The 25,199-nt window shown below is 49.0% G+C and overlaps 1 protein-coding gene across 1 annotated transcript in view; it reads left to right on the forward strand.

Annotated features, from left to right (window-relative positions):
- The first annotated feature begins 286 nt into the window (after positions 1-286).
- The window catches only part of ARHGEF28 (Rho guanine nucleotide exchange factor 28), a 238,675-nt gene continuing 213,762 nt past the window's right edge, over positions 287-25,199 (forward strand). Inside the window, 1 exon segment of the mRNA XM_044276054.1 lies at positions 287-455. The gene's annotated coding sequence lies outside the window, so the exon portion shown is untranslated.

Here is a 25,199-nt window from a genome sequence, read left to right on the forward strand (position 1 = left end):
CAGACCAGCAGGCAGTGTATATGTAGTGACTGCACATGTATGTACACAGACCAGCAGGCAGTGTATATGTAGTGACTGCACATGTATGTACACAGACCAGCAGGCAGTGTATATGTAGTGAGTCGCTCCCCCGCCCCCAGCTCTGTGTACACTACACGTGGTCCGGCCGCCCCCTCTCTGTCCTCTAGGTGGGGCTCTACGAGGTCAGACAGCCTGGGTGGGAGGGACCAGCGGCCAGACTGGGAGGGGACTCACACGGAGCGGCCCCTCCCCCGGATCCCTCAGGCACAGCAGGACTCAGGAGCCGCTGTGGGACTGGAAGGAGCTCGGGACAAGTGACTGTTGATGTGGGGAGTCCGGAGGCTGCGGCATGTGTACTAGACGGCGGCACCTGCCACTGGACTGAGCCGTGCGGGGATTACTGCGGGACCTGGAGCTGCCGAACACACTGCCAGGTAGGCGTCTGCTGCTGCCGTGTACATACAGCTGCTGCCCGCTGCCGTGTACATACAGCTGCTGCCCGCCTGCGTGTACCTGCAGCTGCTGCCCGCTGCCAGGTACATGCAGCTGCTGCCCGTTGCCAGGTACATGCAGCTGCTGCCCGTTGCCAGGTACATGCAGCTGCTGCCCGCTGCCAGGTACATGCAGCTGCTGCCCGCTGCCAGGTACATGCTGCTGCTGCCCGCTGCCGTGTACATACAGCTGCTGCCCGCTGCCGGGTACATACAGCTGCTGCCCGCTGCCGTGTACATACAGCTGCTGCCCGCCTGCGTGTACCTGCAGCTGCTGCCCGCTGCCAGGTACATGCAGCTGCTGCCCGTTGCCAGGTACATGCAGCTGCTGCCCGCTGCCAGGTACATGCAGCTGCTGCCCATTGCCAGGTACATGCAGCTGCTGCCCGCTGCCAGGTACATGCAGCTGCTGCCCGCTGCCAGGTACATGCAGCTGCTGCCCGCTGCCAGGTACATGCAGCTGCTGCCCGCTGCCAGGTACATGCAGCTGCTGCCCGCTGCCAGGTACATGCAGCTGCTGCCCGCTGCCAGGTACATGCAGCTGCTGCCCGCTGCCAGGTACATGCAGCTGCCTCACATTGATGGCTCTAATTACTGATATGGAGGTTGTGTTATGATTTAGGGGCCACTGATGTAAAGAACCAGGTGTTCACTAATGCGCTGTCCACAAAGTTGCTCTGAAACTTGGAACCATCCATAGTGGCAGCACTTGTAGTGGGAGAGCGAACTTGTGTTTTAAGTTCGGGTTATCGAAGAATCACGTTCTGGATTCCGCTACCACGGACCATAACGGAATTAGAATCCATAACACAATTCTTCGATAACCCGAACTTTAGACGCCGAACTTAGAACACAAGTTCACTCAACACTACTAATGATCAGATCATTTTCTGAAGTGGCTTTTGGTGGTGACCACTGCGGACTGGGACCTCTTTGTGGACCATTGGGGTGGCCATGCAGGTGTGATCTCCATAAGGAAGTGTTATGGATAAGATGTTATTGTGTAGTGCCCTCCTCTGAGTGGTCCTGAGCCGCAGTACCAGGCCATGGGCAAAAACAACCCCAACATTTTCTAATGTGGCTCTAAAATCCCTGAAGAGGCTATCTAGGCCCTTCAGTGATCTTCTCTGGGAAGCAGAATCCTAGGCAGGTCTTCATACTGTCTACTGAATTGGAAACTATGGTAATCTAGAGTACTGGGCGCTTCTGGCATAAGTACCCCCTGGTCAGCCCTTCTAACAGATGCCCTCCAGGAGAGCCTGGGCCAGAATGTGATAGATTGTCCACTGATTCTCAGATGCTAGATCTTATAATAGGAGGAGATGGATCAGAAGGTGTGCAAAAGAAAAATGAAGTCAACGGGTCCCTGAAAAATGAGAGGCGATTGATTGCCATGGACAACTACTCCAATTTTCCTTTACTCTGAGAGGTTGGTCAAGTGCAGTATATATTTCGAGGAACGTCTCAGTAAACCCCTATGAATGCTTGTACCTCCAGTTTGGTATACTTTGCATAGTTAGGGATGAGCGAACTTCTGTTTTCAAGTTGGGCGTACAAGGTTCTGGTTCCGGTTATCTAAGAATTCCATTATGGATTCCGCTAAATACCTTATGGTCTGTGGTAGCGGAATCCATAACGGAATTCTTAGATAACCCAAACAGTACCTTGTACGCCGAACTTGAAAACAGAAGTTGCTCAACACTAATCGTGATAGATTGCCGTCCACCTCTGCTCTTGGTCGAGCTACATATCAGACTATAGTTGATACTTCTGTATGTAGGCAATGTGGCCACCTGAGCTCCACAGGCATACGTGGTTATGGAGCTTCTTATTGAATGGAGACGTGTCTAAAACTACTTCATGTACTGTGGGGAAAAACTGAGATTGAAATTTTGACACCCATGATGGCTTCATGTGAACATGTTGTTATGGGCCTCACTTTGTTCATAGGGGCATTGTCCTGCAGGAACAGGAAAGGAACTTCCCTAGACGTTTGGAATGCCTTTGGAATGCCTTAGAACTAATTCACATCACTGTGATCAATTTTTTTTTTTAGCAGAACCAAAAAGCATGTAGGACTGTCCGCATCCGTTGCTCCATTCCGTGGCCCCGCTAAAAAAAATATAACATGTCCTATTCTTGTCCGCACTTTGCGGACAAGAATAGGCATTTATACTACAGGCTGTCTGTGTCGTTCCGCAAATTGCGGAACGCGCACGGACGCATCCGTGTTTTGCGGGTCCGCGATTTGCAGACCGCAAAACACACCACGGTCGAGTGCATGAGGCCTAAGGCTCAAACCAAGAGTGGATCCAAACCACATAACCTTTTTGCATAAAAAATAGAACATGTCTATTATTAAGGATAGGACTGTGCTATTAGCGGCTGGTCTCATAGTGCGGGATGCACACGGTCGGTATTCGTGTTTTGTGGACCACAAAACCGCCGACAGTGGTGTGCATAAGTCCTAAGGGTGCCATCACACATGGTGAAAAATCCGCCAGAAATATGCAGCATTCAGACCCTATTATCCTGTGGGGTTGAAATCTCTGCCTTGCATTCTGCTGCGTAAATAATGCTGTCTTGTGTCTTTAATGGCGCAGAAAATCTCCATTCAATTTCAGTGGGGGGTGTAATCTGCACGGAAATCTGCAACAACCTTCACAAAGAAATCTGCATCCTAATCCGTGCGTAAGAAGAGCTGCCCCATTGTCAAAATCCCCATGTGTGAAAGCACCCTAAAGGGAAACTCTGTGAGCCTGCGTGTCCACGTATGAGGGCTCGAAGTTCTACATGACGTGGAGATGTGAGGTCTTCTCCAGGATGGTACTCAGCAAAAAAAATGTCCTGGAAGCACAATGGATAGTTTTGTGCTAGGGCTCATGCACACGACCGTATATGTATTTTGGGATCCGCCAAAAAAAAAATACGGATGACTTCTGTGCGCATTTCGTATTTTGCGGAACGAAACAGCTAGCCCCTAATGGGACAGTCCCATCCTTGTCCGTGGCGTGGACAATAATAGGACACGTTCTATTTTTTTGCGGAACGGACATACGCAAACGCAGTGCACACAGAGTAACTTCCGTTTTTTTTTTTGCGGACTCATTGAAATAAATGGTAACGCATACAGTCTGAAAAAAAAAAAAAAAACAGAATGGACATGGAAAGAAAATATGGTCATGTGCATGAGCCCTTAGAAAGCGAAAATGTACGTCGAGTCTGTAGTAGATGTACGAGGCTGCGCTACTTCTGTTAGATTTGTATCTTATTTGACATCTTTATCTCTATTTGATGGCATTTTACACCGAGAAGACAGTTTCTCTGGAACTACTGCAGTTAGTTTCTGGTAACCTTTCGTTGCCTGACAAGGACAAGCGGCTTTTTGGCTAGGGTGACCGTGACGTAAAATGTATCACATTATCTTCCTCTCTGTGTGTACTGTTAGATAATAACTTACTTGCTTGACCCGCTTTTCAGTAGTGATATATAAATATTTCTGATATATGGTATATTAAATGGCTAAACAAAAATAAAAAGTCGTGAAAAAACCCCCATACAAATTAACAAACAAAACAAAAACTTTATTGCATGAGAGTCAGAAGACAATGAATAATATACACGTTGTAGGAAAGCGCAAGGGGCCGTCATTGATGGAAGATGTGTGTCACGCCTCGGTGAGGTAAGAGCCGGTAATTTTAAGTGTCAGCGGCAGCTAGTGCTGACTGACACTATTGGTTATTTAGTGTGGCTGTAAATCCGATCCGGGCCGGCTTTTACTGGGAGCAGCCAAAGTGCAGGGTGGGTGGCTACTCCACATGTTCCAGGCCGAGTTTTGGTTAGGGATATAAAAACCCAGCCAGCAGTCTCAGCTGGGTGTGGATTATCCTCCATCTGACAGTGGAGCTGTGCCAGTATCTGTGTTGGGGCCGGGACTAAGGCCTGCTATCTTCTTCTTTGGATGAAAGCACGTGGACTTCTGTTTCATCCAAGGACTTATGTGTTGCTGCCGTGCGAACAAACACCAGACTCAAGGTTTTTTCTTTGAAACTGACTTTTTGTTGTCACTTTCCTTATGTGTCAATAAAACATTGAACTATTTAAGTTAAAGACTTTGTGATTGCCTCTGTACTGCGTCCGCTAACCTGCCTACCAGAGCGAATCCCCACAGCGTATTTATTATTTTTGCAACCATAACGGCCGGTATAATAAAGAGAAACGGTGTACAGAAAAAAACTTTAAACCATAAAAATAAATTATTAATTATTAAGTCTGTGTACCAAAACTAACATCTTAAAGGCTACTTGTCTAGAAAAAAAAAAAGAAGACTTATTAAAATTAGGCCATATTCAGCATTAGCAATTTCCATTCCCCCCCCCCCCCCCCCCCCCCGCTCTCTGTGAGCTAGTTGCCCCTGCGGGTGCAATGTGTGACGTGAACGCATAGCACCCGCACTGAATCCTGACCCATTATTTTCTATGGGCCTGTCCCCATGAGCGTTGTTTTTCACTCATCAGTTCTGCGTTGCGTGAGAATCGCAGCACGTTCTATATTCTGCGTTTATCACGCAGCCCTGGCCCCATAGAAGTGAAAGGGCTTCAGTGAAAAACGGATGTAATCTAGATGCAATGCGTTTTTCACTGATGGTTGCTAGGAGATGTAGATTGTTCAGATTTATATATATATTTTTTTTTTTTTGATGCAACAAAACTCATTGCAGCCGTGCAGAAAAAAACTGAAACACTGGACGCAATTGCAAACAAAACAGAACTTTCTTGCGAAATCGTGTACGTTTCACCGAATGCATTCTGATGGAATCCGTAATGCTCGTGTGAAAGAGGCCTTAGAGGAGCAGAACGATGAAGACAATGGACCACCATGCTGGATTCTCCAGGTAACTGAAACAGAAGAAACCTCATTGACTTAAGGGCTCATTCACACAAACGCCCTTGCCCGTGCTGTGGACCGCAAATTGCGGCATGCACACGACTGGCCGTAATAAATGGTTATTGTCCGGCACTGTAGGGGAAGGGTAGTACAATGAGAGCTGTCCCCTCTTTATCCAGACCTGATTTCTCTGAGAAGACCACCCCCCAGGGGACTGCTTTTCAGTGCAATTTAGGGTTATTGTCTCAAAAGGCTTTACTGGATTACATGCTGGGGGGAGGGGGGTCGTGAGCAGAGAACCTTGCTGTTTGACATCCAAATGCATCAGGAAAGGGAAGGGATCTCAATACCGGAATTAGACTGATCCGTTTTGATTTTGCACATCTGGATGCATCCGTTCCGTTAGGATGGGGTTGTGTGAAATCAAAACAGAAAAAAAAAATGGATCCGTCACTAAATACCTTGAAAGTCAATGGGTGAAGGATCCATTTTTTTAGGCTCCTAAAAAAAAAAACGGATCCGTCACCATTGACTTTACATTGTTTTCAGTGACGGGTCAGTTTTTTTTTCCCGTCAGCTATCAGCGGTTTTGTGTCCGGTCACAAAACTAGATGCTGCCAGAACGGAAGACATCCTGATGTCTAGATCTCTTTCCATTCAGCATGCATGAGGACTAAACGGAAACGTTGAGGTCCTCTGCCGGATCGCAATACCGGAAAACAACAACGCCAGTGTGAAAGTAGCCTAAGACAACCCTTTTCAGCATCTGGAGGATCACTGACAGTGGAGAAGCCCTTGTGTATGTACGGTGGCGGTTGTTGGATTTTGTGGGGTGTCTGATGTTATTACGCAGACCTTGTGACATCTCGGGCCTGGGTTTGCTCTGAGATCACAGTAGCTTAGTATGAAGGGCGCCTGAGATGGCCGGGTGTCCCGGTGCTCCAGATGACACTGGATTGAAGGCTCTCGGTGGCAGGTTGTACCGCGCGTACTGTGGGTCTCCCTGCACACCCTGGACACAGAAGCTCCTAGCAGTGTGCAGAGCTGCTGCTGACTTGTACTTCTGTCATTTCTCTACTCTGGGAAAGTCTTTCTGCTTATTACTTTTGGTTCCTGAAAAAAGAGTTTTCTATCATTCTAGTTCTATTTATGTTCTGATAGGAAGCTGGAGACAATATATCTATGTATGTACATTATCTACATGTTCTTTCATGTCATGACCTGTTAGAAGCTGTATAATAGGGTGCAGCGTCTACTGGCAGTAGAAGAGCAGATGGCCTTTATCACGTAGAGAAGTTACTACAAGGCACTTACTAATGTATTGTGATTGTCCATGTTGCCTCCTTTCCTGGCTGGATTCATTTTTCCATCACATTATACACTGCTCGTTTCCATGGTTATGACCACCCTGCAATCCAGCATTGATGGTCGTGCTTGCAAACTATCGGAGAAAGAGCCTGTCTTTGTGGACTCCCACAGTCCTGGCGACCAGAGAGGCCGTGTCTTTTCCTATAGTATGCAAGCACGACCACCGCTGCTGGATTGCAGGGTGGTCATAACCATGGAAATGAGCAGTGTATCATGCAATGAAAAATGAATCCAGCCAGCAAAGGAAGCAATCTGGACAATCACAATACATTAGTAAGTGTCTTGTATTAAATTTCTCTACATAATAAATGCGATGTGCTGAAGTGAGACGACCCCTTTAAAGTCTATGGCAGAAAAGGTGCATGTGTCTACCCATGCTTCTTTTTTCAACCCAAAAAATCCCTCACAATTGATATGATTTGTGCAATCCTTGCCGATGGACTCATTGGGCACATTTTTCAATTTGAGGAATAGGTCACATTTCCGTGTCCATTTTATTTCCGTGGAAACAACAATCTATCCATGTGTCATCTGTGAAGATGTCCGTGAAGGATCCATTTTTTGCCCTCGGTGTGTCATCGCCATTCCACGTACACTGCTCAGCTGAAAAGTTTATTTCCGGAGCGTCTCCTACCAATGGTCTGTGAAGCACTGACAGAACACGGATAGATGTGTTTGGTCCACATCATGGACCAAAGTGGTGCATGTCTCCGTGATTTTTCCATTGACCCGCGGTCAGCGAGAAACCACTTATATGTGAACAGACACATTCAAATCAATGGGTAGGTGTGCTGTTTGTGGAAAATGCAGACCGCGCACGTCCGTGAAAAATGGAAGTGTGAATGATGCCTAATTCAGTTTTTCTTATCTAAAAAAAAGCAGGCATAGTTAGTTAGATGCCAGCATGTGGAAATGGCTAGACCTCTCCCGCAGACACCCCTTCATGTGTCTGTGGGACTGACGGAGGAGCACCGCACAGCACTTGGCTATCTTCATCAGTCCCATACACTTTGACCCACAATTACTAATCCTATAGATGGCGTAAACTTAGGGCTCAATCACATGATCGTATTTTTTGTTCGTAGTGCGGAACCATTCACTTCAATGAGGCCGCAAAAAATGTAAATAACTCTGCGTGCATTCCGTGTCCGCATGGCCGTTCTGCAAAAAAAATAAATGTTCTATTATTGTCTGCATTACGGAGAGGCATGCCGTTCCACAAAATACGGAACACACACACGGCCGGAATCCGTGTTTTGTGGATCCGCAATTTGGGGACCGCAAAACAACAACGGTCGTGTGCATGAGCCCCTAGGATGTCTAGATCTGCGCCAGATTTCTCACAGGGCCTCAGGCTGGATGATGAATCCGGTGGCACTTCTGACTAGTTGTTGGCTTACTTTGAGACTTTACATCATAATTGCACCATCTTTTGTGCCGCTTTTGTAGACAGATTTTTGGTGTATACATTAGTAAATCTGGGCCATTGGATGCACTCAAATGGGTGATTGGGGGTCCCCAGAATCGGCTCTACACGCAAAAGATTTTAGAAGAGCTTATACTGGTGTTGGACCCTCTATTTGAAGTGATTTTTATTTTATTTTTTAACTCTGTGCCTTTTCTGGAAGTTTACAGAGAAACGTGTCTGTAGCCCGGTGGTGGCAGCTTAGGCTACTTTCACACTTGCGTTTTGGGCGGATCCGTCGTGGATATGCAAAAACAGATCTGTTACAATAATGCAACCGCATGCATCCGTCATGAACTGATCCGTTTGTATTATCTGTAACATAGCCAAGACGGATCCGTCATGAACTCCATTGAAAGTCAGAGGGAGACGGATCAGTTTTTGATTGTGTCAGAGAGAACTGATCCGTCCCCGTTGACTTACATTGTGTGCCAGGACGGATCCGTTTTGGCTCAGTTTCGTCAAGCGGACAGCAAAACGATGCAGGCAGCGTTTTGGTGTCCGCCTCCAGAGCGGAATAAAGACGGAACGGAGGCAAACTGATGCATTCTGAGCGGATCCTTATCCATTCAGAATGCATTAGAGCAAAACTGATCCGTTTTGGAGCGCTTGTGAGATCCCTGAACTGATCTCACAAAACGGAAACCAAAACGCCCGTGTGAAAGTAGCCTTAGTGAGACAAATCTGTGTGACATGTTCCCTTTAAGGGGAACCTGAGTGCAGCATAAAGTAGTGATGGGTATACAGATTTTAGTGTGAAGATGTCTTGAGTAACTTTCTGGTTGTTTGTAGAGTGCTGTGAGGCAGGCTCCGTTTGCCAAACCATCGCTGATTGACAGCTTTCTCTTTATGCACAGCGGTAGGAAGAAGGCTATCCTTCAGCAGTGTGAAGAAGTCTTGAAGAACATGTTGCTGATTTGGTGCATCATTGCCGGTGCTGTTAGGCAGGCTCCCTTACCATCGCCGATTGACAGCTTTCTCTCTATTCGCAGTAGAAGGAAGAAGGCTGTCAATCAGCAGTGGGAGGGTGTGGGGAGAGCGCATCTCATGAATATGAGAACTCCTGCTGGTTGCAGTGCTGTCACTTATGTGTGAAGATGTCTTGAAGAACTGGTTGTTTGTCGCATCATCGCCAGTGCTGTGGGGCAGGCTCCCTTCGCTATACCATTGCTGATTGACAGCTTTCTCTCTATGCACAGTAATAGGAAGAAGGCTGTCAAATCAGCGGTGTGACGATGTCTTGAAGAACATGTTGCATCATTGCCGGTGCTGTGAGGCAGGCTCCCTTCGCTATACCATTGCTGATTGACAGCTTTCTCTCTGTTCACAGTAATAGGAAGAAGGCTGTCAAATCAGCGGTGTGACGATGTCTTGAAGAACATGTTGATTATTTTTTGCAGTAACGCAGACTCCCTTTACCCTTCCAGAGTCTATTGACAGCATTCTCCCCTCCCGAGTTCGGTAATAGGAAGAAGGCTATCAATCCGCAGCAGGGAGTGGGGGAGCATGAGAATGCCTGCCCCGTACTGGTATTGTGCTGTGTTTTTGCCACTAGTTATTAGAATAAAGGGCGCCAAGTTTCAGCCGTCGGTGGCAGTAGAGCAGTATATGGGGTAGGTGTGCGCCCCTGCGGTACGTCGGCTATACTATGTACATCACCACGGCCTGTGGCCGGAGCCTTCTCCTGCTTTATGTTCAGACTATTCTTTTATGTCGGGCCCTGAGCTTGTTGCTATTAGCAGAGGATCTGACACCAGGGTGTGGAAGGGTAGGGCAGCTTCCCTGGCTTCAGCGCTTGTCTGTAGTGTTCTCTGCCTGCTGTTTATTTAGCCATATTGAAGAAAACTCATCGGCCAGGACAGACAAGCCCATACTCTACCTTATGCTATGCAAATGGGTTAAAACTTCAAGTAAAAAGCCAATAAAATGTGCACTAATAAAAAAATAAAAAAGATGCCTTTGCCATTGCTCAGTGGCTTAACAGGTTTATTCTAACAATTGGAGGTTGACACCTAGATCACCCGGGGCAATGTTAACACGTGAAATACGTAATGGTTGGCTATCTTTAACGTTTACCATATTTTCTGCTCACATTGCATTGAAAACCGGGATCTTCAGCTGGTGGTGGACATATGACGTGCTACATTGGTATTTCACACTAGCGTTATTCTTTTCCGGTATTGAAGTCCAGTAAAGGGTCTCAATACCGCAAACAAACGCTTCAGTTTTGTTCCAATGCATCCTGAATGGAAAGCAATCCGTTCAGGATGTCTTCCGTCCCGTCCCTTGTACGGTATTTGACTGGATAAAATACAGCAGCTTGCCTAAATTCCGGAACACTACCGCACTTACCGGATCCAGCATTCATTTCCATTGAAATGTATTAATGCTGGATCTGATACCAAGTGGTCTGAAAATTGCCGCATCCGGTTTTCCAGTCTGCACATGCACTGTTCTTTCTAGCTTTGAAAAAAATGAAAGACCGGATCCGTTATTCCAGATGATACCGAAAAGAAGTTTTTTCAATGAATAAGGCCTCCTGCACACGAACGTGTGCTTCCCGTTGCCATATTGCGAACCGCATTTGCAGATCCGCAATACACGGGCACCGTTTCGTGTGCATTCGGCATCACGGATGCGGACCCGTTCACTTCAATGGGTCCGCAAATCCGGAGAGGCGGAATGGTACGGAACGGAACCCTACGGGAGCACTATGGAGTGCTTCCGTGGGGTTTCGTCCTGTACTTCAGTTCCGCAAAAAGATAGAAAATGTCCTATCTTTTTGCGGAACGGCCGGATCGCAGGCCCATTAAAGTGAATGGGTCCGCGATCCGATGTGACTGCCCCACGGACAGTGTTGGACCACTGTGCAGGAGGCCTAAGTCTAACAGATCTGGATCCGGAAAAAAAAAAGATATCAGTTTGTATACGGATTTCTAGATCTGACATGGCAGTTCCGGCAACGGAACTGCCTGCCAGATTCTAAAACCGCTAGTGTGAAAGTAGCCTAACCTGCCGTATAAACATGGGTCCTAGCGTGTCTAAGCTGCAGAGCTGGAGTAAAGCACAGTTCACACTCGACACTTTGCTGGATTTTGTTTTCTGGTGTTTCCTGATGTTACATAGGGGTACGGCTACATGGCAATTTTGGGTGACCCGTGTAGCCGGACAGCCATAGAAATAAAAAGCGGTTGCAGCGTGACTCGCGCGTTTACAGTGAACCACAGAATCTCAAAAAAAATCTAACACTGCTGGATATTTTGCGATTCTGAGGTCACATGTTAGTCGCCTATGGACCCATTTCACTTCTGTGGCTGCCCGGCTACGCTGCAATAGGGCACGTGACATGTGTCATGCTCAAAATCGCCACGTAGCCGCACCCTTAAAGTGAAACTTTTAAAGGTACCTTTTTACCCTACAAGTGGCACAGGCCTCTCATGTCTGCTCCAAATTCATCTCATTAGCATTTTCATCTCACAACTTGCAGCTGATTGCCCCGCGTCGTCTTCTGTATTGCCGCACATAGTGGTTAGCACTGGGGTCCTAGGTTCGAATCCGACCAAGGACATCTATATGGAGTTTGTATGTTCTCCCCGTGTTTGTACGGGTTTCCTCCGGGTACTCCGCTTTCCTCCCACACTCCAAAGACGGGCCCTTACTTTCCTGGCCAATATGACATGGAAAGACGCAACAATACGACGCACAGCAAGTATCGTGCAGGGGTCTTATTCTATTGAAAGGAAATTTGAAGCCCTGATTTCGGACTATTATCTACAGTAATTAAGTAATACTGAAGATAATGAGTTCAGGTGTTTTGAGAGTTATGTCAGGATCAGACCAGCGGGTGGGCCAGGATCTGCAGCTGTAAAATCAATATTTGAGAATGTCAGATGTCCAGTATAAATGTTCCCCCTCCCAGTAGGGTCTGCAGGCCCTTCCTTTCCCTTCCCAGTAGGCACTAGCTTTCACTAGTGAAGAAATCGGGATACCCGAGCAGTAAAAGTAGGGCCTCTCTCCTCCTCCTCCTGCGACGGCATGCTTTCCCTTTTTCACAGGAGCAGTCTATGATTCATTCTGCCCGGAGAGATGGAGTTTGGTGACCTGACAAACAGGTTCTCTTTTCAGTCCTGATTCTATCTTCTGGTCCTGATATGGAACGTGTAGTGATTGATGGGTTTTGTATGCCCTAGATCTGTGATGGCTAACCTCCGGCACTCCAGCTGTCGTAAAACTACAACTCCCAAGATGTACACTTGCTTGGCTGTTCTCAGAACTGCATAGAAATGAATAAAGCATCTTGGGAGTAGTAGTTTCGCCATCGCTGGTCTAGATTGTGAGTTCTATTGTGCGGTTGTCGTTGCAGCCAGCTGATGGCCTCTGGTTCCTCAGCCCGGAGCCGCACTCTACCTCCTCAACCGGCGGCTCTTATGTGTCTTCCTGTATATATTCCAGACTGAGGCTGAAATCTGGAATGTGGCTCTATATACAAAAGTAGTGTATAGGATGTCAAACAAAACCGCCTGTGCCGTCATGCTCCATTCATTTAAGAGTAACTGACCTTTTATTAAACTTTTACTTAAAATTGTTCTAAATGGTCTAAAAATCATTTTTGTATTAAATTTTTTTAATTGATTTTGCTGTTTTACTAAGCAAATAAGCAAATTAAGTTGTGGGTGCCTATTGTGCTTTTCGGGTACATCGCTGACATATCAGCAGTGTACGGATTCCACTGTACTGGTGGAGTAGCGGCGATACGCGTGGGGCGTTATGTTATTACTCAGGCCCACCTTGCTAGTCCTCACATCTTTGATTTCATTCAGGTACCAGGTGGTTTGATGTCCTATTATTATTTGCCATCTAGGGGGTATTTTTTGCTTTATATTTTTGGATATTGTTTGTGTGGACTACATACATTGTGCCCATATTTATGGTCTTAGGTGGGAGCTGCGTTGGTGTTTGGTCTCATTTTGTACCAGCACAAGACATAGTGTATACAATTTTTTTTATCATGTTTTGTGTGTCTTTGTAGTCCAATAAAATCTATATATTGTTTTTTATTTCTAGTGGATGTGCATTTCATTGGGGTTTTCTTGGGCCAGTCGGCCTGTTTTGGTACTAACCTCAGGATAGGTCATCAATATTTGATTGGCGGGAGGGGGGTCTTACTCTTGGGGGCCCCCCCCTGCCAATCAGTTATTCGAAGAGGAGCACCGCGGGTCCTCACAGCATACCAAGCGCATAGAAGCGTGTATAGAGGCTGTGTTTGGTATTGCAGCCCAGGCCTATTCACTTGATTGGGACTGAGTTGCACATAGGCTACGTGACGAATGAACGTTACCAGCCCAGGAAGAGGCCGGAGCACCACATCTTCATCAAACAGCCGATCGGCGGGGGTACCTGGAGTCGGACCCTTAACCTTCAGATATTGATGACCAATCCTGATGATGGGTCATCGGCATTGTACTTCTGTAAAACCCCCTTTTATTTTTTGCTCAGTTTGTCTGGGAGTCCAGTGGGTGGTCTTATATGGTGATGGACAGCTTTATCTGTATGTGCACCTATACAGGGGCGGCTGCCAGTCACTGATGGCACCTCCCACTGGACTCCAGCGCCCAGAATAAGCAGTGAATTAAATGAATATATTACAAGTTGTACCAAATCTTTACCCCATAAACGATATATCTGTCTGCTCAGCTCCTCCTGCACTGGCTTCGCCTTCTATATAGGTAGGCGCTCTATTAAAGCCTCTTGCACACAAACGTGTGCTGCCCGTGTGGCAGACCGCAAATTGCGGTCCGCAATGCACGGGCACCAACCGAGGCCCAGCCGCATGTAATTCGCGACCCTATTTACTTGAATGGGGTCCGTGATCTGTCCATTCCGCAAAAAGATAGGACAAGCTTTATCTTTTTGTGGAGCGGAAGCACAGAACGGAACCCCACGAAAGCACTCTCCGTAGTGCTTCCGTTCCGCACTGCATCTCCGGATTTGCGGACCCATTCAAGTGAACGAGTCCACAAATCCGGAGATGCTGACGTGTATTGTGGACCCGCCGTATGCAAGAGGCCCAAGTATGAGGGCTGCTGTGAAGATTAGGTTTTGTTAATACCGCAGTATACTACGCTGGCATTATGACAAAGGATTTTTAGTTTGCTTAACAATTCTCAATGACCTTTTTAATGTACTCTTACTGATATCATCAAACGGAACCGAGGAACAATGCGTGTATTCTTGTTCGGTCTAGAGCCCATACATTTGGGTGAATTATCAGTATATAACAGCTGTGCAGTGACTGAGCTGATAAACCGCCACATGGATGCCATTGAGTGACCGAATACATGTGAAAGGCTCACGAGAAGAGATTTTCAGTCTATTGTCCCTTCACTGCCATATAAACATCAGCGCTCACTTCACTCGCAGTTAACTGATGTGCATGGTCACCATTAGGCTGGGTTTGGGCTACCTGCACACGTTGTGGATTCTCATACGGAAAAACAGCAGTGTAAGGCTAATTGCACAATTGCGTTGTTAATTCCAGAATTGAGATCCGGCAGAGGATCTTAATATCAGAATTAGGGCTTGTTCACACGACCATGTGAAGCCCGTGCCCGTGCTGTGGACCCTTAACCCTAAGTTCACACTTGCGCGTTTTACAGCTCGTTCGAACGCGCTGTAAAACACATAACCGATGCAAACCAATGCTTCCCTATGGGACTGGTTCACATTTTCGCGTTTTACAGCGCGTTCGAACGCGCTGAAAAAAGCCTGACACATAAACAAGTTCTTGAGCTTTTTTTTGTCCGTTTGTCGCGCGTTTTGGCCCATAGACTTCAATGGGAACGCGCAACGCTTGTATTTTGCCTGTTTTTTACACTGAAAACGCACGTTCGAACGCGCGTTTTGGATTTAGCAACATGCTAAAAAAGGCCCAACACCAGGTGCAAAGCACAGTTTTGGAGAGAATCCAGCATGGAGGAGTCTGTGTGTGACACCGAGACCCTGATCAGGCTGGTGCAAGCCAAACGCTGCCTGTATGATACGCAGGATGGCAAGTACAAAATTTCACACCTACAATGCCCTATGATTGGCCAACTTCATATAGACAGGGATATTTGCTCATTGGACAACACTGCAGTCAATCACACAAACGCGCGTTTACTATTGCAAAAAACGCGCATTAAAAACACGTGTAAAACGCACGACAAATACGCGCGTCTCAGAAACGCTCAGGTGTGAACCCAGGGTAAATTGCGGATCCGCAATGCACGGGCGCTGACCGTGGCCCAGCCGCATGGGGATCGTGGACCTATTCAATTGAATGGGTCCGCGATCCGTCCGTTCCGCAAAAAGATAGACCAAGTTCTATCTTTTTGCGGTGCGGAGACAAGGAGCAGAACCCCAGGAAGCACTCTGTAGTGTTCCGTTCCGCATCTCCGGATTTGCGGACCCATTGAAGTGAATGGGTCCGCATCCGTGATGCGGAATGCACACGGAACGGTGCCCGTGTATTGCGGATCCGCAAATGCGGTCCGCAATACGGCATCGAGCAGCACACGGTCGTGTGAATGAGCCCTTACACAGATCCGTTTTGGTTTTACACATCAGAATGCATCTGTTCCTTTAGGATGCGGTTGTATGAAATCAAAACGGAAAAAAACTGATCCATTACTAAATACATTGAAAGTCAATGGGTGACAGATGTGTTTTTTAAGGCTTCTAAAAAAAACTGATCTGTCACCATTGATTTGGCTGCATGCACACAAACGTTTGTTTCCATGTCCGTTCCGTTATTTTTTTTTTTTTGCGGATAGGATGCGGACCTATTCATTTCAATGGGTCTGCAAAAAATGTGGACAGCACACCGCGTGCTGTCCTCATCAGTATGTCCGTTCGTAGCTTCGCAAAAAAAAAATAGAACATGTCCTATTCTTGTCCGTTTGGACGGATGGCAAACGGATATCATCCGTTTTTTATTTGCGGAACGCAAAACACATACATATACATCTGCATGTAGCCTTACAATGTTTTCAGTGTCGGATTCGTTTTCTTCTGCTTGCAACGGTTTTGTATCTGGTCACAAAACGGAATGCTGCCGGAACGGAAGACGTCCTGATGCATCCTGAACAGATCTCTTTCCATTCAGACTGCATGAGGACTAAACGGAAATGTGAAAGTAGCAGCACCAGAAAAATGTATGAAATTGGACAAATCTCACGTACACTTTTTTTTTTTTTTTTTTGCAGAAATTGAACTGTTGTGATTTTGTACATATTTTACTCTTCAATGCAAGGGTGTGATCTGCGGAAAATCTGCTTCAGCTCCGCACCAAAAACCGCAAGTAACACATGTGGTATTTGGTGCGGAAACGCACAGAAATGTGAGCGAGTTTTCCGTCTAGATGTGATGTGTCTAGCGAGCGCATAGCATACGGCTGAATCCTGACCCCTTTATTTCAATGGTTGTGTGATCATGAGCGTTGTTTTTCACGCATCATCTTTGCATTTAGGAAAAATCTCAGCATGTTCTATATTGTGCGTTTTTCACACCGCTCTGGTTCCATAGAAGTGAATGGGACTTGCATGAAAAACGGATGCAATCTGGATGCAGTACGTTTTTCACTGATGGTTGCTAGGAGATGTTTAGTGTTATTCTTCATTTTTTCTTCATGCATGTCAAAATGCATGCGATCCGGATACAATTGGGAGAGAAAAAAACACGAGCACCGAAAAAACGGACTCGACTTGCGTGCAAAACCATCCGTTTTTTCCTGAACAGATCCTAACGTAATCATTGACCCATATTTTCTAAGCCTGTAGATGGCGGTAGCTTAGGCTTCATTCTCACTACGCTTGTCCGGCAGGCTGTTTCGGCAGGGTAACAGCCAGCCTGTGGTTTTTGTCCGGCTGCCTCTTGGCATGCTTGCCGCGCTGCAGCTGCATCTTCTGCCTGTCCCCATTTTAGTGAATTGTGCCGAGCCGGACTTCCGGGAGCACACGTGTGCAAGCCTTAGTACAGATCCGGTAGGCTGTTCCCCTACTGATACAGCCTGCCGGACAAGTGTAAGGCCGATTCATTGGCCTGTATTTGTGGGAGGGGCTTGGCCACCTACTTCAACGGCCGGCGCCCTCCCACAAACGTATGTAGTGCAGAGTCCTTGGAAGCGTGCGCTCGTACCTGGCAGTCCTGTTGGTGGATCGGGTAAGTGCAGGCAGGAGTGCGGTGGTCGGCCCTTTGGTACGTAGGGGCCGCCATACGCTGCGTCTGGTTCACCCCTCCTGCCCGTTTCTACATGCGGCACCTCGTCAGCCTCTGGGGGGGGGGGGGGGATGGAGCCACGCTTACGGCACCCCCCTCCTCCACCGCCCAGGCTCGTGCTCGGCACCGCTCTCCGGCGGGGGGCGGAGCCAGTGGTCACATGAGGGCCAAACTCCCCGCCCGCTCCCGCCCCCCTCTTCTCGGCCGGTACACAGCCTGCGCTGCCTCGCTCCCTCACCTGGTGGGCAGCGCAGACAGCTGTGGATCGGCGACACATACACTTCCCCAATTGCCAGGGGGCGCATTTTTCTCCCCACGCGGTGGAGATGCCCAGCCGGTGGGGGGCGGCCCCTCGTGGAGTAGGGGGGCACCCCCGCACTGGGCACCCCATCAGGGAGTGGTGCGCCCCCCACGTGGCACGTCTCGCACAGAAGGGGGGAGGCACGTCTGATTAGGCCTCCCCCCTATGCCAGGGGGCAGCTCCGTTTCCCCACGCGGTGGAGGTGCCCAGCCGGCGGGAGGCGGCCCCCCATGGAGTAAGGGGGGCACCCCCGCACTGGGCACCCCATCAGGGACCGGTGAGGCCCCCCACGCGGCACGCTTAGCCTCGGCAAGATGGGGCCCTCGTCGCCAGGGGCCCCCCTGGGCCGACCTCATGCCTGAGGGCTGCGCTGCTCCCCACGCGGCAGAAGTGCTCAGCCGGCGGACGGCGCCACCCAGGGACAGAGAGGGCCCCGCACTGAGCACCCTGTCAGGGACATGCGTCAGCTCTCCACGTGGCACTCGTCTCATGTTTGCAGGGATTGTCAGCCGTTGCCAATATCCATCCCCACGTGGTTCATGGTACCAGGGAACTCCGCGTTCCCCACGCGGTTACCATGGAGCACGGCGGTGCAGGCAACGGCTCGCTCCCCGCCCACATTAAAGTCTGGCACGGGCCGCCGTGCCGCCTAGATAGGTAGGGTTTTTTTCCATCATCAACGCAATGCAGAGAAGAGAAAAGAAAAAAAAACACCCTCTCCCACCAGTCACCATACCTCCCCTCACGTACACGTCCTGGTATTGAGCCTCACGCATTGACTGGTTCTTTTGCATTTGTTTCCGTTGTTGTTTTCCAGGTTCTGTACAGTGGTTAGTCTGAGAGAAGTTGGTGGGATCTCAATTGATTTTTCCTTGGCTACCAAGGTAGTGAGGTACACGTCGGGGGATGGGAAGTGGTTGGCCTCAGGCTGGGGTCTCATGTGTTTTTTTGTCAACGCACAGGTCATTTTTCATTTCATTTCACTTCCGTGAAGTCAGTGTATAGGGATTCTCAGTTGGTAAGTACGTCGGGTCTCCTTGCATGGACTCCCGGGTGGCGGTTCCTGGCCATTCCTTCACGGCTCTTCTGGTTCAGTGTGCATACCTCACGGCAATTGTTCACTTTTCTGTACGTGGTTAGACAGCTGCACGGGTGCCAGCGACCATCAGGCTAGTCGGTCATGTTACGTTACTCTTTCCACAGCCGCTATGTCACGTGCTTCGGACATTGTCGACGCGTCGGTGGACGAGGTCGTAGCACAGACATCCGAGAGGGGCAGCACACCGTCCCTACGTGCTTGGACAATTCCTAGGCTGATGGCGGAGTTGACAAAGCGGGGCGTTCCTTTCCCGGCAACTGCTAGGAAAGCTGAACTATATCGGCTGTGGAGAGACTCCCTGGCACCCAGCGCCAATGATCCCCCTGCAACTACGATGCAAACATCGCTGACTCAGATACACGTCATGCTAAACAGTCTGACGTCGGCCGTCACATCCATGCAGGCGAGGTTGGAGTCCATCGAGGCTCGCAGCACAGTCGCACCAGTTGCCTCCCTCGAGGTTCCGGTCGCCTCCACCTCCGCCATAGCAGACATTCGTTCTGCCCAGTCCGTCCCTAACGTGACTCCCTCCCACTATGTCCCGCTCAACATCAGGAAGGACATCCTGGAGGGTAGGGATGTCAATCTTGCGTCTCTACTCATAGCATCTAGGGACCTCTCTGATAACAGGGTTATAGCTTGTGGAGAAGTGTCGGTGGTACTAAGGAGCCGCGACCACCGGCTCGACCGCAAATTGTCCATCCCGGAATTCGTTATGGCATTTAGTCTTTTCAGGGATGTCATTTGCACTGCCAGGCCGGACAGGAGGGAGGAACTAGACCATTATCTCTTCAGGGTCACAGAGTTGGGTCATAGGTATGGAGGAACCGCGTTCTACGACTACCACTGCTCATTTGCAGCTAAGGCGGCAGCGGCTCTCTCCCAGTTTCAGCACGTCACTGACTGGTCCAACCTGGACACTGAGCTTTTCTGCAGACACTTTGCAGGTCTGAAGGCTCCCTCCTGTTCCGCCTGTCAATCTATCTTCCACTCGGTTGAGTGGTGCGACAAGTCCGCCGTCAGCACGGCATCCTACCCATCCAGCTTGGCAGCTGGTCCTCTTGAGGTCTTCAGGCCCCCCAGCTCAGTAGACAAGCTGGGCCGGCCCATCATTCAGCTTGGAAGGGCACAGATATGCAACAACTTTAATTACGCCTCTTGTAACTTCGGGCAGTGCCGGTTGTTGCATATCTGTACCAATTGTTTCAGGGCCCACCCCCGAGTGGCATGCTCATTAAAATCCGTAAAAAGCTACATCAATGTGGTCAATATCAGCCGGTTACAAGAATTCTTGCAAGGCCACCACAACCCGGGGTTTGTTCAGTTCCTGGTGACAGGATTTCAGGAGGGTTTCCACACGGGACTGATCACGACTCCAGAGTCCACACACGAGTGCAAAAACCTTCAGTCAGCCGAAAGAAATCCCGCCTCGGTAGACGCACTGATAGAAGCCGAGTTGAGCAAGGGGTTCTTAATCGGTCCCTTTGGTGTGCCCCCTTTTCAACGCTGGAGAGTCAGTCCCGTGGGGGTAGTCACAGGCAAGTTCAGCGGGAAGGAGAGACTCATCATCGACTTGTCGGCCCCACACGGCTCCCAGGTCCCCAGCCTCAACTCCCTCATTCCTTCGGAGGAAGTGGGCATGAGATATGCCTCGATAGACCAGGCTATCGCTATCATCATGAAAACGGGCCCAGGGTCCTGGCTGTCCAAAGCCGACATATCGGATGCTTTCAAGCTGCTTCCCATCATGCCAGCCCTCTGGCAGTGGCACGGCATCAAGTGGAAAGGCCTGTACTATTTCTCCACTAAGCTCACCTTCGGTTCCAAGAGTAGCCCCTGGCTCTTCGATCAGTTGGCTCAGGCACTCCACTGGATCCTGGAACACGTAGTCCTCTGTGAATTTGTCATCCACTACCTGGATGACTTCCTGCTGATTGAGAGGCCAGGGGCACTCCCCCTAGGGCTGGGCAAGTTACTCAGGTGCTTTTCCCAATTAGATGTCCCGGTGTCCCCCAAGAAAGTAGAAGGCCCGGCCACAGTCATCACCTTTCTTGGCATCGAATTAGATTCCCAGCGCATGCTAGCTAGATTGCCGGCGGACAAGTTAACAAGGATCAGAGGAGTCATTCACAGGTTCGCAGTCACGACCGTGGTCACTAAGGCGGACCTTCAGTCTCTTCTGGGCATGTTGAACTTCGCCATGCGCATCATCCCACAGGGCAGAGCTTTCATATCCCGCCTACTCGCGCTCTTGAGTTCCGCCCCAGAACAGGACAGCCCGGTGTGCTTGGACAGTCAAGCCCTAGCGGACCTCCACATGTGGGATCATTTCCTGAGCCAGTGGAACGGGGTCTCCTTATTTGTACCCGAGCTGTCGTGTCAGTCGCCTACAGTCTTTTCAGATGCAGCTGCGGGCTCAGGGTTTGCCGCCATTTTCGGCACCCACTGGGTGGCAGACGCATGGCCTGCCGAGGTGGGACAAATCCCAGGCTTCCTCCAGACCTCGGCGCTGTTCGAGCTGTACCCCATTGTGGTAGCCGCCCACATTTGGGGCAAGTTTTGGGCACGTCAGTCTGTTCTGTTCGTGACTGACAACACAGCCGTAGTGGACATTCTCAATAGTGGACTGTCGAAATCTAGTCAAGTCATGTGTTTTCTCAGACGGTTAGTGCAGCTCTCCCTGCAACACCACTTTCATATTTTTAGTGCGCATGTGCCAGGTGCGCAGAACGGGGCTGCTGACGCCTTGTCGAGGGCTAACTTCTCCCGTTTCTTCCAGATAATGCCAGAGGCAGATGCGACAGGCGCCACCATCCCTCCTCTCGAGTCCTTAAGGCTAGTGTAGCCGACCACCTTGGGACGGCCCACGCTCTAATACACCATTCCCTCTCGCCTAACACGACCAGGGCGTACAACAGCGGGTGGAAGACGTTCTGCAAGTTTCGAGGAGAATGTCCTCAGGAGGACTCCAGTTTTCCAGAGTACATCCTGGCGTTCATCGGGTATTGCCACTCTGTACGCAAGCTCTCCCACGCTACAGTGAGGTCATACCTGGCGGGAGTGCAACACTTTCTCTCTCTTGGCCACCCTGAGCTAGCATCAGTGTTCACCTTACACACTGTCAAAGCCGCCCTCAAGGGTTTGAGCAAGTGCGGGCCTCAAAGCCAAGTACGCAGGCAGCCGGTCACCGGCCCTCTTTTCCGCAAACTGTCTGATGCCTTGGACGGTAATCCTTTCGGGGTTTTGGCCAGCCTGGTACTTAAATCCGCCATCTACTTGGCCTTCTACGGCTTCCTGAGACCTGGGGAGTTTACCTGTTCACCAGGCAGCGACAATTTCCTCACGGTCAGCCAACTGGTCCAGAACTCCGACGGGTTCACATTGCTGCTCAAGACGTCTAAGACCTCCCAGTTGGGACCCCCTGTCCAGATATCCTACTTTCCCACAGCACATCAATGGTGTCCCGTCACGGTGCTTCGTCGGTTGCGGTCCGCCTTGTCCGGGGCCGGACCGAACAGTCCTCTGTTACCCTTCGGGGTGGTGCCGCTCACCACCCAGCAGTTCATATCCCACGTTAGGTCACTAGTGGCCAGCACGGGCGGCGACCCTGCCACCATTTCGGGCCATTCGTTCCGCATAGGCGCGGCATCCGCGGCCTCCAAGAACCGAGTGCCTGCGCATGTCATTCAGAAACTGGGGCGTTGGCACTCGTCTTGTTTCAACCGTTACATACCACACCCTAAAAACCGAAATGTCGGCAGCCTTTCAAACTTTAGCTTTGTAACGTCTTTGCAATAAAACACTTCTGCCTACCAGTATGTCTTTTGCCCTCTTTCAGGCGTCCCTCCACGACACGGTCACGGCACAACTCTGACCGCTTAGGGGTAGGGTAGCTCAGGTAGGACAGACACGTACTTGGTTGCCACGACCACAAGTGTAAGGCCGATTCATTGGCCTGTATTTGTGGGAGGGGCTTGGCCACCTACTTCAACGGCCGGCGCCCTCCCACAAACGTACGTAGTGCAGAGTCCTCCCTCCCACCCACCCTTTTCTCCTGTTACTCTCAAAGGGGATGCCCTCTTTCAGGCGTCCCTCCACGACACGGTCACGGCACAACTCTGACCGCTTAGGGGTAGGGTAGCTCAGGTAGGACAGACACGTACTTGGTTGCCACGACCACAAGCCTAATGCTAGTGTGAAAGAAGCCTTAGACATGTTGTCTAGACCTGCACCAGATTTATCACAGGGGCTCAGGCTGGATGATAAATGTAATGTAGGCATAGATACTTTTGTGTAACTGTGCATCAGTTGACTTAGGCCACGTTCACATCACCGCTAGCTATTTCTGCTGTTCTGCTCCGTTAGAGGAACAGAACAAAGTAAACAATGAAAGTCCTGGATTCAGAATATAACTGAAACCAACGAAGCCAAACATATGGGGTCCGTTCGGTTTCTGTTCACGAGTGTCTGCATTTTTTTTTAGTGGAGAAAAAAAAGTTCTGCATGCAGGACATTTTGCCTGATCTTTTTGACAGAATCGAGATGGAGGCCCTGAATGGCCTAAAACGCAGATGTAAACATGTCGGAAAGGTGGCACGTTTTTGTTGCAAAATGGTTCATATGAGCCCACGCCCCCTCCAACAAAGCTCCACCGCTTTCTGCAAAGACCCCCCCTCCCCCTTTTAAGCAAGTTGGAAAATTTGGAGAAACCCTAATTGTGCCAGATTACTCTAAAACTGCCCAGATTGCACCACTTTTAGACATTCTAAGAGCAGACACATTAGTAAATCTGGGCCATCATTTCTAGGATGCAATGGAAACGGGAGTTTACCAGATGGTTCTTGCATGTGAACCTAAGCACTGTGGCTGTCACACCCTGCCCTGTGGGTGTTCTGAGGAGATCTGTCAGAGTTGCTGCACGTGACTCGATTTGACAGTTTGTTTTGTTGTGGTGTTGTTCTTTAGGTAATTGGTGAGGCTATTTATTCCTCTCTATAGCCTTTGCGGGTTATAGTTCTGCCTTGTGTGAGCTCTGGAAGTTTGGTGGATCGTCTTTTCCAACACATCTCTAGATAAGTCCTTTTCCCTTTTTTCCTTCTGTGCCTGTTTTTACTAGGCCTCTAGGGTGACGCTAGCTATTTGGGTTGTTAAAGGAGCTGGGTGTCTCTATCCCTCTTCCCTACAGCTGAGGGTTTGGTTCAGTGTGTTTATAGTCTTAGGTACGTGGGCATGTGCATATCTCCCATCGAGATATGCACATGGGCATAGCAGCTTAGGGAAAGTATTTTAGGAATAGCTAGGTGGTGACCCCTTTGTTCCCTAGTATTTGGGGCCTAGTCAGTTGTTTTGTTTGCCTTGTCGTGTTCTGTTTCTTTCCCTTATCTTGCCTACCGTGACAGTGGCTGATAGAACTTTCAGAACCGGTACTTTAAAACAGTACCTCTCTATCTCTATACAAATATGCAAATGAGCAGTTCAGTGCTCCAAGGATGGGCCAGAGCCCCTTGGAGTACCAAAGTGCTGTCCCGTTGCAAAGTTAGGGACGTTCACATAGGTTTACAAATACAAGTTCCTAGCAGAGGAACAGCCTGCCAGAGATCACCTGATCCCCATTGATTATAATGGGTCTGCAGAAATTTGTGTTCTACTGAAACTCTGCATTTATGCCGGAAAACGGCTGGATCCCATTATAGGCAATGTGGTATGTGGCGGTGCACGGCATTATCCGGCTAGGCTGGATCCCGTGTGAATTTCAGCAGGCTATTCCTCTGCGAGAACAGCCTGTTGGATTTGTAAACGCATATGTGAATGTAGCATAAGCTACTACTTTCCCCTTGTGATCAACAGGCACAGGCTTCTGAATCTTGGTCAGGCTACTTTTACACTTGTGTTGTTTTCCGGTACTGAGATCCGGCAGAGGATCTCGATACGGCAAAGAAAAACATTTCCGTTTATTCCTAATGCATTCTGAATGGAAACCGATCCGTTCAGAATGTCTTCCGTTCCGGCATCATTGCATTTTATGACCGGACACACAAAGCCATAAAAACGAAAAAAATAAATAAACTGGTCCGGCACGGAAAACAATGTAAGTCAATGGTCATCTGGATACGTCACTTATTGACTTTCAATGTATTTAGTGACTTGTTTTTTTTCCATTTTGATTTCAAACAACCACATCCTAATGAAACGGATGCATCCCGATGTGCAAAATCAAAATGGATCCATTTAATTCCAGTATTGAGATCCTCTGCCGCATCTCAATACCGGACTTAACAACGCAAGTGTGAAAGTATCCTTAATTCCAGGAAT

Source organism: Bufo gargarizans, chromosome 1 (assembly GCF_014858855.1).
Source record: "Bufo gargarizans isolate SCDJY-AF-19 chromosome 1, ASM1485885v1, whole genome shotgun sequence".
In the NCBI taxonomy this organism is placed as follows: domain Eukaryota; kingdom Metazoa; phylum Chordata; class Amphibia; order Anura; family Bufonidae; genus Bufo; species Bufo gargarizans.